The 10,945-nt window shown below is 43.6% G+C and overlaps 1 pseudogene; it reads right to left on the reverse strand.

Moving 5' to 3' along the window:
• Nucleotides 1–7,943: 7,943 nt before the first annotated feature.
• Nucleotides 7,944–8,917, reverse strand: LOC123039668 (uncharacterized; annotated as a pseudogene).
• Nucleotides 8,918–10,945: the final 2,028 nt, after the last annotated feature.

Consider the following 10,945-nt stretch of genomic DNA (forward strand, 5'->3'; position numbering starts at 1 on the left):
CCGAAGACCTCTACAACAAGACCAAAACTGGAGACCAACACAGACCAACATACCCCACCCATTGCGCCAAGAAGAAGTCGGCAAGTGGACGGCAGGGCCTGGACGGACCTAGAGATAGCATCAAGGGATGGTTCAGAACATTCAGAGTGGCCATTCCCAGAGAGGATTTTGATTTCCTCGGAGCGATGATTAACCTAGCCAGCTAGCCATTTTCAGGCTTGGGACTAAAGCTTAGGAAAATCTCCAAGGATCCGTGATTCGAAGGTTATGTTCTCAAGACAGATTTGCATCGGTTTTTAGGAGATTCACATTAGATTTCAAACTAAGAATCTCATAGGTCATCCCCACGCTGAGCAGAGCACTACTCACCAGTGACGAGATCGAACGCAGATGGAGGCGCAGGAGCGGGAGCACGGAGATCCCAACCAGGAGCACGACCCTCCTTCCGAGTCCCCTCCCGGAGGATGAGTAGCGAGACAAAGACACACGGGCAGAGGTCCCTGCTGCTGCTGCAGACGAGGCCGAGGTCGGAGGCGGTGATGTCATCTGTCAGGGGCGGAGAACCTCTCTCCCGTCGCGGCCCCCCTTCCGCTGTCGTACTCGAGGAAGAAAGGGAGAGGCGGAGTGCTAGAGATAGGCTAGGGCAGGGGAACGGGGAGGAGAAGACGAGAGAAATGGCTGAGGCGGCGGCGGCAGCGGAGGCTTTGGAGGTTGCATGCGAGAGCTGATGTGACGATGTGGGGCAAAAGAAAGGGAGTACCTAGAACTCATCTAGATGAGATATAATTTGGTCTCATTCACTTTAAAAACAAGAACAAATACAATCCACGTCAGCACACACGCATCTTATAGCATCACATCCAATGGCTATAAAAGTTGAACGAGACCAAATTATATCTCATCTAGATGAGTTCTAGCAAAACTGCAAAAGAAAAGTAGTGGTTACCTTTCTTGAAAGGGATCCATCACTAGTTTTTTTTTCTTCGACACAGTAAAGACGGGGACGAGCGATGAGAGCCTAATGGATGTATTTTTTTGTCGTACATGCGAACGCGCGAGGAGGCGCCATTGATGCGCACGTTAATGTTTTGGATGTCTGGCACGACCGGTGACGCAGACCCGACGGGCACGGCCGGCCATGCCTGTTGGTAGGAGTAGGCCGCTTCCGTTCAGATTACCGAGGAAACCGATCGTGCAGAGGAGGCTGGAGAGTTCTCGGCCCGTCTTCGACCGTGGACGTGGATGGAGTCTTGCAAGTCGCCGCTAGCACCAAACATGCATGCACGCGCGCTCTCGCGGCACTGTGCCGAAATACTGTGATCGACGTAACCGATGGATCCAGCTATTCTGTACATGCGTACGTGATCGATGCGCGCCAAGGCATCATCGCGTCGACATCCAGCGCCGCGACTGGGAGCTCACCGTGATAGCGGCCGCCGGCCGGACACGCGGTTTGTTTTGGGTGCGTGGCAACCCTGGCGAACGAACGGTCGACGGGGGCGGGTCGGCGTTAATGGGGACGGACTCGAGCTGGCGGGTGGTCGCCGGGCGCTCTGCTCGTCGCGTCACCGTTAAGAGGCGCAGGGCCCGGCGGAGGTTGGCGAGAGAGAGGACAAAGGGGGGACACGGCCGGTGCCGCTTTTTGTACGCGCCATGAGGGCGACGGAGCTGTCACCGTCGTGGGTTTTGTCTGTCGTGATTGCTGCGAGGTTGGTTTCATTCATGGCTGGCCGATGCTAGGCGCAGAGGGCCGCCTGAGCGATTCTTCCGCGTCTCTCTCGTCGTCGACAGATACGGTGGCTCCTCGGCTGCTCGATCGGTTTACTCTGCAGGTTCCGGATTGAGTTAATTTGGACGGTTTCTTTCAGTTAATTTTTCCTCACATCAAGGGTCAAGTCCTGATTATTTTTTACATCTAGCTCAAGTAAGATTTCCTCATGTCTAAATCGATGGTGTTATATATTTTTTTAAGAGAAGACCGTAGAACAGAATGTTCTACGGTAATTTTTTTTATTAATAATCGATGGTGTTATATAGTCGCGCGCCCCGTAATTTTCATTCTTTCAATTTTCTTTTAAGACGCGGGCATTTACATACATGTATGTATGCTCATCCCAACGAACGCATACACATAGAATCTACTCCCTCCATCTGGAAATACTTGTCGGAGAAATGGATGTATCTAGACGTATTTTAATTCTAGATACATCCGTTTTTATGCATTTCTTCGACAAGTATTTTCGGACGAAGGGAGTACTTTTTTAGGAAGAAACTTTCGAACAGCCGAAGGGGGAAGTTAATGAACGCCGGCATGTCATACACATGCGTCATGGGCTGCCTGCTCAACGGTGCGACTGTGCCGAGTCACCGCTCCTCCACGCGTGTCCAGATTTTTTATCTCCATCGCATAAGTAGCCCACGGTCGCTGCCGCATGCCGTGGCACTTCGGCAGCGAAGGCGGCGGTTGCTGTGACATGGACCTCGAGGAGGTTGTGGCGGCGGGCACTCAGAATGTCTATGCGAACGCTTTCTTGATGAAATGCGGATCGGCGTCGTCGTCCATCCAGGACCCGTCCATAGTCAAGTACACTCCGCCACACCCCTTCGACGTTGTCCAAGGCGGACACCACACCCGGTATAGGTATTCGGTCAAATGTTGTTGAGCTAATTTTCGAACACCATGTTGTTTCCTTAGAGTACGAAGGATGGCGGGGTACTCGATCATGGAGGATGAGTTGTTGTGCGATGTGTGGTTGACCGTATCCGTGGATTTCGTAGGCAGGAGCAGAGGGAGGACCTTCTGCCGGCGCGTGCATCATTTCTTTCACGCGCGAAAGCACATTGCGCCCTATAACACGCACATCATCCAACAACACAATCTGAGGTCGTTATCGTATCAATGGTGTGCCATCAAGACTTCCGTCGCCAAGTTTTTTGACGCGGTTGGTTGGCTGGAGACAAGGTGACCATTGCGCCGACAAAGGAAGATATCGTAAATTTTGCTTCTCCTTGCTCAACTTGTTGATTAAATCATTCACTCAATGTTGGAATACACATTATGTAGCCCGCACGCGCTACCATGATGTACCACAAGACAAATGGACAACCATTTATGCACACACACAGTTGGATGAAACTAAAGGGATAGTATGTGTGGAACGACAGGATCCATTCATGAAATACTTGTTAAACACCCGGTTAATCTCGTTGAATTTAAACTATTGTATTAGACTTATTAGATGCTATGTATGAATGATTTGTGCTATTTTTTATCCAAACTTTGATAAAATCCGTCGTGTTTGCATGAATTTTATCCCGTTAGTTGAAACACTGTTTAAAATGTAAAAGGACATATACAGCTAACTTTAGATGGCCGGCTTCGGCATCCATATCCGTGGACTGATCTTCCATCCGTGGACGGACACCGGAGTAAATTTTTGGGTTAACATTGAAGATGCCCTAACAAACCATCGGATTTGACGCACGTGGGTGTGTCTCGAACTCTCGATCCGGCACGCGTTACGAGGCAGCTAACATGTTTGTTCTGACTAGCAAGATGTCCGTGTGTTACACGGAACATCAAGATGCATTTGTATGAGTAGTTTATATTCTGAGAGAAAATGATGGACGAGAAAAGGCCTTATTTGCAAATGTGGAGAGGGGTGTGAAGCTTTCCAATTCTCACTTTCTCAGCTCCATCCACCCGTGCGTGCGTGCGCAAAATTAATAAAACTACCATGATGGTTGTGAGAAGATAGGTTAAGCGTATACCGGCTAGGCAGGGATGCGTACGTGTTAAATAGGGCACAAGGCCGAAGAGATTACAGAGAGGAGGTTGCGGGAGGTTAGGATCGATCTCATCTATCTACAGGATAAGTACAACAAGAGGGAGATCTATCCTAGCGGCCCAACCATCCAACACATGCACGCATACAACGTGATACACATGGTTTATACATACACCGTGTATATACGTAGAGAATACAATGTTTAACACTCCCCTCATTCACAACTATCCAAGTTGAGATTGTGCCTGAATGCCTTCAGCTGTTGTGAAGTGAGTGGCTTGGTGAATCCGTCTGCAACTTGATTACCAGTAGGTATAAACCGTATATTCAACAATTTATCAGCCACCCGTTCACGAACAAAATGATAATCAATTTCAATATATTTTGTCCTTGCATGAAATATAGGATTAGCAGATAGGTATGTAGCACCAAGGTTATCACACCAAAGTGATTCCGCTTTTGGATGATGAACACCCAGTTATGTCAGCAAATTTTGGACCCAAATAATTTCAGCAGTAGCATTGGCTAACGCCTTGTACTCAGCTTCTGTACTTCACCGAGAAATAGTGGATTGCTTGCGAGCACACCAGGATATCAAGTTACCTCCAAGGAATACACACAACATATCGCAGTGCTTCAGGATTTTGGTTGTTCTTCTGCCATACCATCCATGTGCGTGTATATTCCTGACATATATTTACCTTGTGTGTGCAGATGTGCTTATATTTTCTCATACCCTCCCCTACTATTTTAGCTTCAGTATGCTCTCGGTATAAGCATAGCCGCTACAATGGTCAGTACCAAGGGTGAGTGCCTCCACGTTTGTAGATAATCTCACAGGATGCCTATAACTATGCTCCTTTAATTCTCTTGGTTAGAAAAATAATTGTATTTGTTTCGCCTAGCTAGGCACATCCATTTTATTTCGTGCAAGTTCTTTTGTGTGAAACTCTTTACTATTTTCTAAAATATTCTTGGGAAATGAATATGTAGCAAGGCGTGTGTTATGGGTACTTGATTTGTTAGCATCACTTAGTCATCCATCATTACACTTTCCTTGTCCTGCCTTTTTTGTTGTGATAATCTGTGTCAGAAATGCAAATAACCATGAACTTAACAAACTTTTTGTTGATGAGAAATGCACATGGAGTACATACTGATTGCACCCACTTACCTGATCTGTTAGTCATAAGTCAGATTACATTTGGATCGGTTTACAACATCCATCCTTTTTGTTTACCCCTGAGATTCAGTAAAAATGGTTTTTACCCTCTCTCTCTCTCTCTCTCTCTCTCTCTCTCTCTCTCTCTCTCTCTCTCTCTGAGTATTTTTAACTTGAAAATCACTGGTGAACTGCCATGGTGATGTACTGGGAGTACATTTGCTTTCTCTGTACATTTGCTTGTTCTGTTTTGCTTGCACACACATACAAGCTCTCTTCTTTTCTCTGGAGGTTCAGATTTTTGTGTGCTTGCTTGATACTGTCAGATTTTCATGTTCTTGCTTGTTTGCTTCCAGTGGCAGTAGCAAGTTGTGCTTGCTTGCACTGCTTGAGATTTTCTCCTTTTTCTGTAGCAGTAGCAAGCTTGCAAGTAGTGATTTTTTTGTCTGAGCACACACACTAAATGAAACTTTTATATATAATTATAATTAACTGAAACTGATCCTTTAATTAAAAACTACTAAATGAAACTTTCCATTAATTAAAAATGAAACTTTTTCAGATAACTTTAATTATTCAGTCAAACCTGTTATTGACTGCAGCATAAACTGTTAAATTTTCATTTCACCGCAGCACATTTTGCAGTCAATTTCAGTTTAAATTGTTTATGGTGAAATTCAGTCAAATTCAGTTAACTACAACATGGACTGTACTTTAGTGATCTCCTGGTGCATAATTCACTCAAGCAACCAAATATGGTATCTTGTCCTAATTCCTAAGATATTATCATAAAAGCAGGTTCGGAAGAATGGTTTGGATGTGAAGTTGCAGAGGAATGCCTTGAGTGTTTTGCAAGCTCCGGCTGGTAACGAAGATGACGACGAGATCGATGTCGACAACAACTTGTTCTGCGGCAGCTTCGACATGGGAGACAAAGACATGACCTACTGTAAGACCATGCCATCATTCACATTGTGTGTAGCCAAAATGCTTTAAACTGTCAATAGCACAATCAGACAAAATGTGTTCTTCTTGTGTGTTTGCGAGCAGCAAGCATCAATACCAGAAGCCAACCAAGCCAAGAGTCTTCCTGCACGATAACGTCCAGCAGCGGGTGTGTATAAACAGACCATGCCTTGATACACTTTTCACTAAATAGCGATGAAGAACAATTTTTGAAGTCTGCAGCACTGATAGAAAATGCCACAGATAATTTCTCAACTGAAAAGAAGCTTGGAGAAGGACGGTTTGCCCCTGTGTACAAGACTAATTGTGTTCTTTAGTTTTGTCTGTTACTATGTTTGCTAGAATGTCAAGGCGAATTATTATAATCATGATTTAATTGTTTAGACTGGAGCTTCCGGGGGGGGGGGGGGGGGGGGGGGGGAGGCATGTTCTTCATATTACTTTCTGTTAGGTTGTTGTTTGGGGGTCCATATAGAACTACAGATGCAAAAAGAGAGGCGCAAATTTGGAGATTGACCAATGATATGTTATTTAATTTGTATTTATTTACAAGAACTCTACTTGATTGTTGCAGATAAATTGTGAGAATATGATGCTTTTAATATATGGTCTGCATTTGCAACTAGTATCTCCTAAAAATGTCTCCAATCATCCTTAGTTAATGTCATGAGCACAACTCCATTCATGTTACTTCACTTGTAGACTAAACTTTGCTCAGCTAATGTTATTTTATTTGTTGGTACTTTTACATGGCACATTTTTTATATTGATATGGGCATGTGGCTATTGCATAGAGAAAGGGGGCTCATTCCTTCATGGAACTTGGGGAGATACGATCTTTGATATATGAGCGTCTTAAGTTTTTTTCATCTTGTCATGTGCCGTTCGGAACTACATTCTTCAGCGCCACATTTCATTTATATAGAAAGTCAGTATTTTCTTGGTTCTTCGTATGAGTGGCCATCCTATGTGATAGTCTTAATTTTACTTTTTAGGCCAAACCCCGTTTGAAATATAGAAACTTCACCAAATCATTCTTGTGAAATATGTAGAGTATTTCTGCCGTTTTTGTTGCTGGCGTATCTATGTACCGAGTTATTTTGGAGTTGTTATGTCCTATCTTGAATTTCAAGTTTTGTAAGCTATGTGATCATACATACAATCGGAATTCATGTGAGTTTCTGGTTGCCACTTTTGCTTACCCCTCCTATACTCCAGTTTCTGCATGCCAGTTTCTAGTTTGAGAGCAGATGTAGCACAGGAGAAGCAGAGGAGCAAGACCAAGGCGATCCTGGGCACTGGCCGAGAGGCGGCAAGAGGAGCAGAGGAGAAGATACGACACATGTGATCCTGCGCGCACGAGGCTATCCTGGGCGCTGGCCGAGATCCTAGGCCACCTCCAGCGATCGGCAATACCAGCGGGAGAAGCAAGCATCCACGGATGGAGATCTCCTTGGCAAGATTGGCGGCAAGATGGAAGGGGGTATGGGGCGAGATGGAAGGGGATTTGGGGCGAGATGTTGGCCGGCGATCTGGGGTGAGCCGCAGTTTGAATAACTAGGGAAGACGATGCTGTGACGATCTGTTAGCAATTCAAATTAGGGGTACCAAAATGTCATTTCCTTGCTTTTCACTTGGTCGGAAGGTTTTCTTAAACGACCTATATTTTGGAACGGAGGGAATAGTATTGATTAGGTGAAATATGCCGATGTGACAGTGGTACTGAAGTGAGACAACAATTTCTTTCAATGAAGTGTGAACTTTAATGTAAAGCTGACAGAAAAATGACTATTGGATGGGCTACTATATCTTTTACTTCCAACATGTACAATCACTTCATCTTGCTATAGCAGTCAATTTTCTTTCTTTTTTACTCCCTCCATTCTCAAATATTTGTCTTTCTAAAGATTTCAACAAGTGACTACATACGGAGCAAAATGAGTGAATTTATACTCTAAAATTCTACATCCGTATGTGATAGTCCATTTGAAATCTCTAAAAAGACAAATATTTAGGAACAAGGAGAGTACTAGTCTAACTGCCATACTAGAGAGATCATGTCTTGCTACCTTCTTGTACAAGTCGTAACAAGATTAAACTCCAACAAAAACCGCTTCAGTTTTACAAGCACTTTGCATTGTACAAGTATTCCTACACCGGCGGATATGGCAATATTACGTAAAAAAGAACACATGATGAGGTTTCGTGCAAAAACAGACCGAGGACGAAGAATCTTCCACTGACCGATTATACCCTTGCATTACCAAATACTACCATTTTGTTTTTCTTTAAGCGCATTATAATGATTCATTCTACAAGGGAAACAATCATACTACTAGTGTTTTAAGGAAAATGGCAAATAGCACATTAGCCCCCCTGTTGTGTTTCAGGTACCAACCAAAATGCAAAATTCAGAGAGAGAAAAAAACCCTTGTAAAGTCTAAAGAAGGGAGCCGACGAACTTCTTGGCGCACCAGCACCACCATCATTGGGGCCCATCTGCGGTCCAAACATCTGCATCACAGCTCTCAGAGCCTCAGCAGCTTGCTCTGGGCTCACCATGCTCTCCCCAATATTTATGTGGATGCAGACGTCCGCCTGGGCACCTGCGGGTTCACCCTGCCCCCCGCCATGTCCGCCTGAAGCCTGATGTGCATGATTTGCTTCGGTGCCTGAGCCCATGAAGGGGAAACCAGGAGGAGGGACTGCGGTGTTTGCTGGGAAAGGAGCTGCTGGCGTATGGCTGCCTGGATTCCCAGCCGTTGGTCCTTGGGCGCATTCGCGTTGACGTTTGCATGACCAAAGAAGTCGTTCAGATTTATATTTACGGGGTGCTGAGGTGGCTGCTGCCCATTACCAGACCCACGGTTGATCATATTGAAGAATTCAGGAGGAGGTGGAGCACTTCCAGGAGGGAATACTGTGAAAGGAGCACCACTGCTCGCCTAGCCACCAAACCATGAATGAGGTGCATGTGTGTTCTACAAACAAGGAGATGCATTACTCAGTGATTTTGAGAAGTCCAAGTGAAGAAATTAAATCATACCGATGTAGCCAAACAATATCTACATTCTATACATATTAACATATCATGGAGGTCCTAAGTAGGAGCCCTGATCGTGCACATTGTTATAAGAAAAACAACGGTGCTGATTTGTTAAGCCAATGGGATATATTTTATAGTTTATTTTAAAAAGCACATGTAGATTTCTGATCACAATACCTATCCTGGTGCAGCTCGCTGTTCAGCCAGCTTCCTTTTGGTGGCCTAAAGTTTTCGAGGCAGAGGAAAATAAAAATTCAATAGTGATTAGTGCTAATAAAAGGAAACAAAACAAGGAAAATACGCAGGAGCTCCCGGGTGCTCCACACCCCTATATGAATATTAATCGTGGAAATACCAAAAAATTCTAAAATTTGGGGATATGAAACGTGGGTTCTCAATCTACCCCCGTGTGAAATTTCGTGAAAAACTACCAGGAAACGTATCCGTGGCGAAGGAAATACTATCCGAACAAAAATCCATCCAAACAGTTTTTGTCTATACATAGGATTTTTTTTTTGTCTTTTTTGCCATGAATACGTTTCCTGGTATTCTTTCACGAAATTTCACACGGAAGTAGATCGGGACCCAGGTCTGATATCCCAATATCTCAGATTTCTTTTTCAAATTTCTTGGTATTTTTTTGAATTTAATGTTTGTATAGGGGTGTGGAGCACCCGGGTGCTACAAATCCGCTTCCAACAAAACAACTCTATCCAGATCCCTACTGGAAAAGAGAAGAGAACAAAATAAGTCTACCTCAATATTCAGTCAAACATTTTTCATTGCTAGGCTCAAGTTCAGAGGCTGCAGGAAGAACAGAATAAGTTCACTATACACTCCATAATTACTGGATATAAAAATGTAGGTTCATCTGAAGATTGCACATGGAACTGATAATATGATTGGGCACAAGATGAAAACAGTTACAGCTAAATATTACAATCACTGTCACTGGAATGTGAAGAGAATATATCCAATAAATAAACCAGAGTTTACACAGTACTAAATGCAAGCGACCATATCAGATAACATGGCACCAAAAGCAAATGTCTGTACGACTTGATTGGCTGTATGGTAACACTGTAAATGTATAAATTTAGAGTCATATCAATTTAGTAGGTTGTGGAATAACAGGTCATTACAGAATGATCTACATAAAATACAAAAAAATACTGTACTTAGGTTAGGTTGGATACTACCGAAGTTAAAAGTTAGGAGAAGGCTCAGTGTTTCAGCCCAAAATTCAAATAAACAATTCTTACCAAAAGAAGTAGTTAACACTTGACACACAACTGCACCAATAAGGACTTCCATATGCATCTCATAATGTAATACATAGCATTATACATCACTGTTTCAACAAAATCAACTAAAAGTTTCTACTCTACCCACCTTTCAAGTATCCCTTGTGTAAAGCATCATGAAAATTCCCCATTGCAAAATAAGCAGATCCAGGTCGGCTATATGCTTTGCTGTAGTTCGGATCAATTTCAATTGACTTCAGACAGTCCTCAACAGCTTCATTGCACATATTAAGAAGCGTACATGCAGCAGCCCTGAAAGAAGCATGTACTTTTCATGTTACATGAAAGCATGAATAGAATAAATGATCTTGTCAACAGCAATCAAGAGTACTTGTATATTTTTTGTGTGTTGATAAATTACATAGTTTCACAAGTTCACATATGACAACAATGCTAGCATACATTGGATTTAATTATTATTGTCTTAAAGCTGAAGTGTGGAGCCTTAGCACTTAACTTCTTGCCACACTTGTAGAGTTAAAGAGCCCATTTTTCCTCCTATGCCAGAGAGCTACTTAAGAATCAGGTGCAACCTAAGCATATTTTATTTCTGTTCTACCACTTCTTATCACAGGATGATTTGAGTCGATGCCTGAGACATCGGATGATCCTTGCTGCCAAGGTTCCGCAATCACAACCCAAGTGGTGGATGGAACCATCGTTTGAGAAAATGTGGGAG

The sequence above is a fragment of the Triticum aestivum genome, chromosome 2B, assembly GCF_018294505.1.
Source record: "Triticum aestivum cultivar Chinese Spring chromosome 2B, IWGSC CS RefSeq v2.1, whole genome shotgun sequence".
Taxonomy (NCBI): Eukaryota; Viridiplantae; Streptophyta; class Magnoliopsida; order Poales; family Poaceae; genus Triticum; species Triticum aestivum.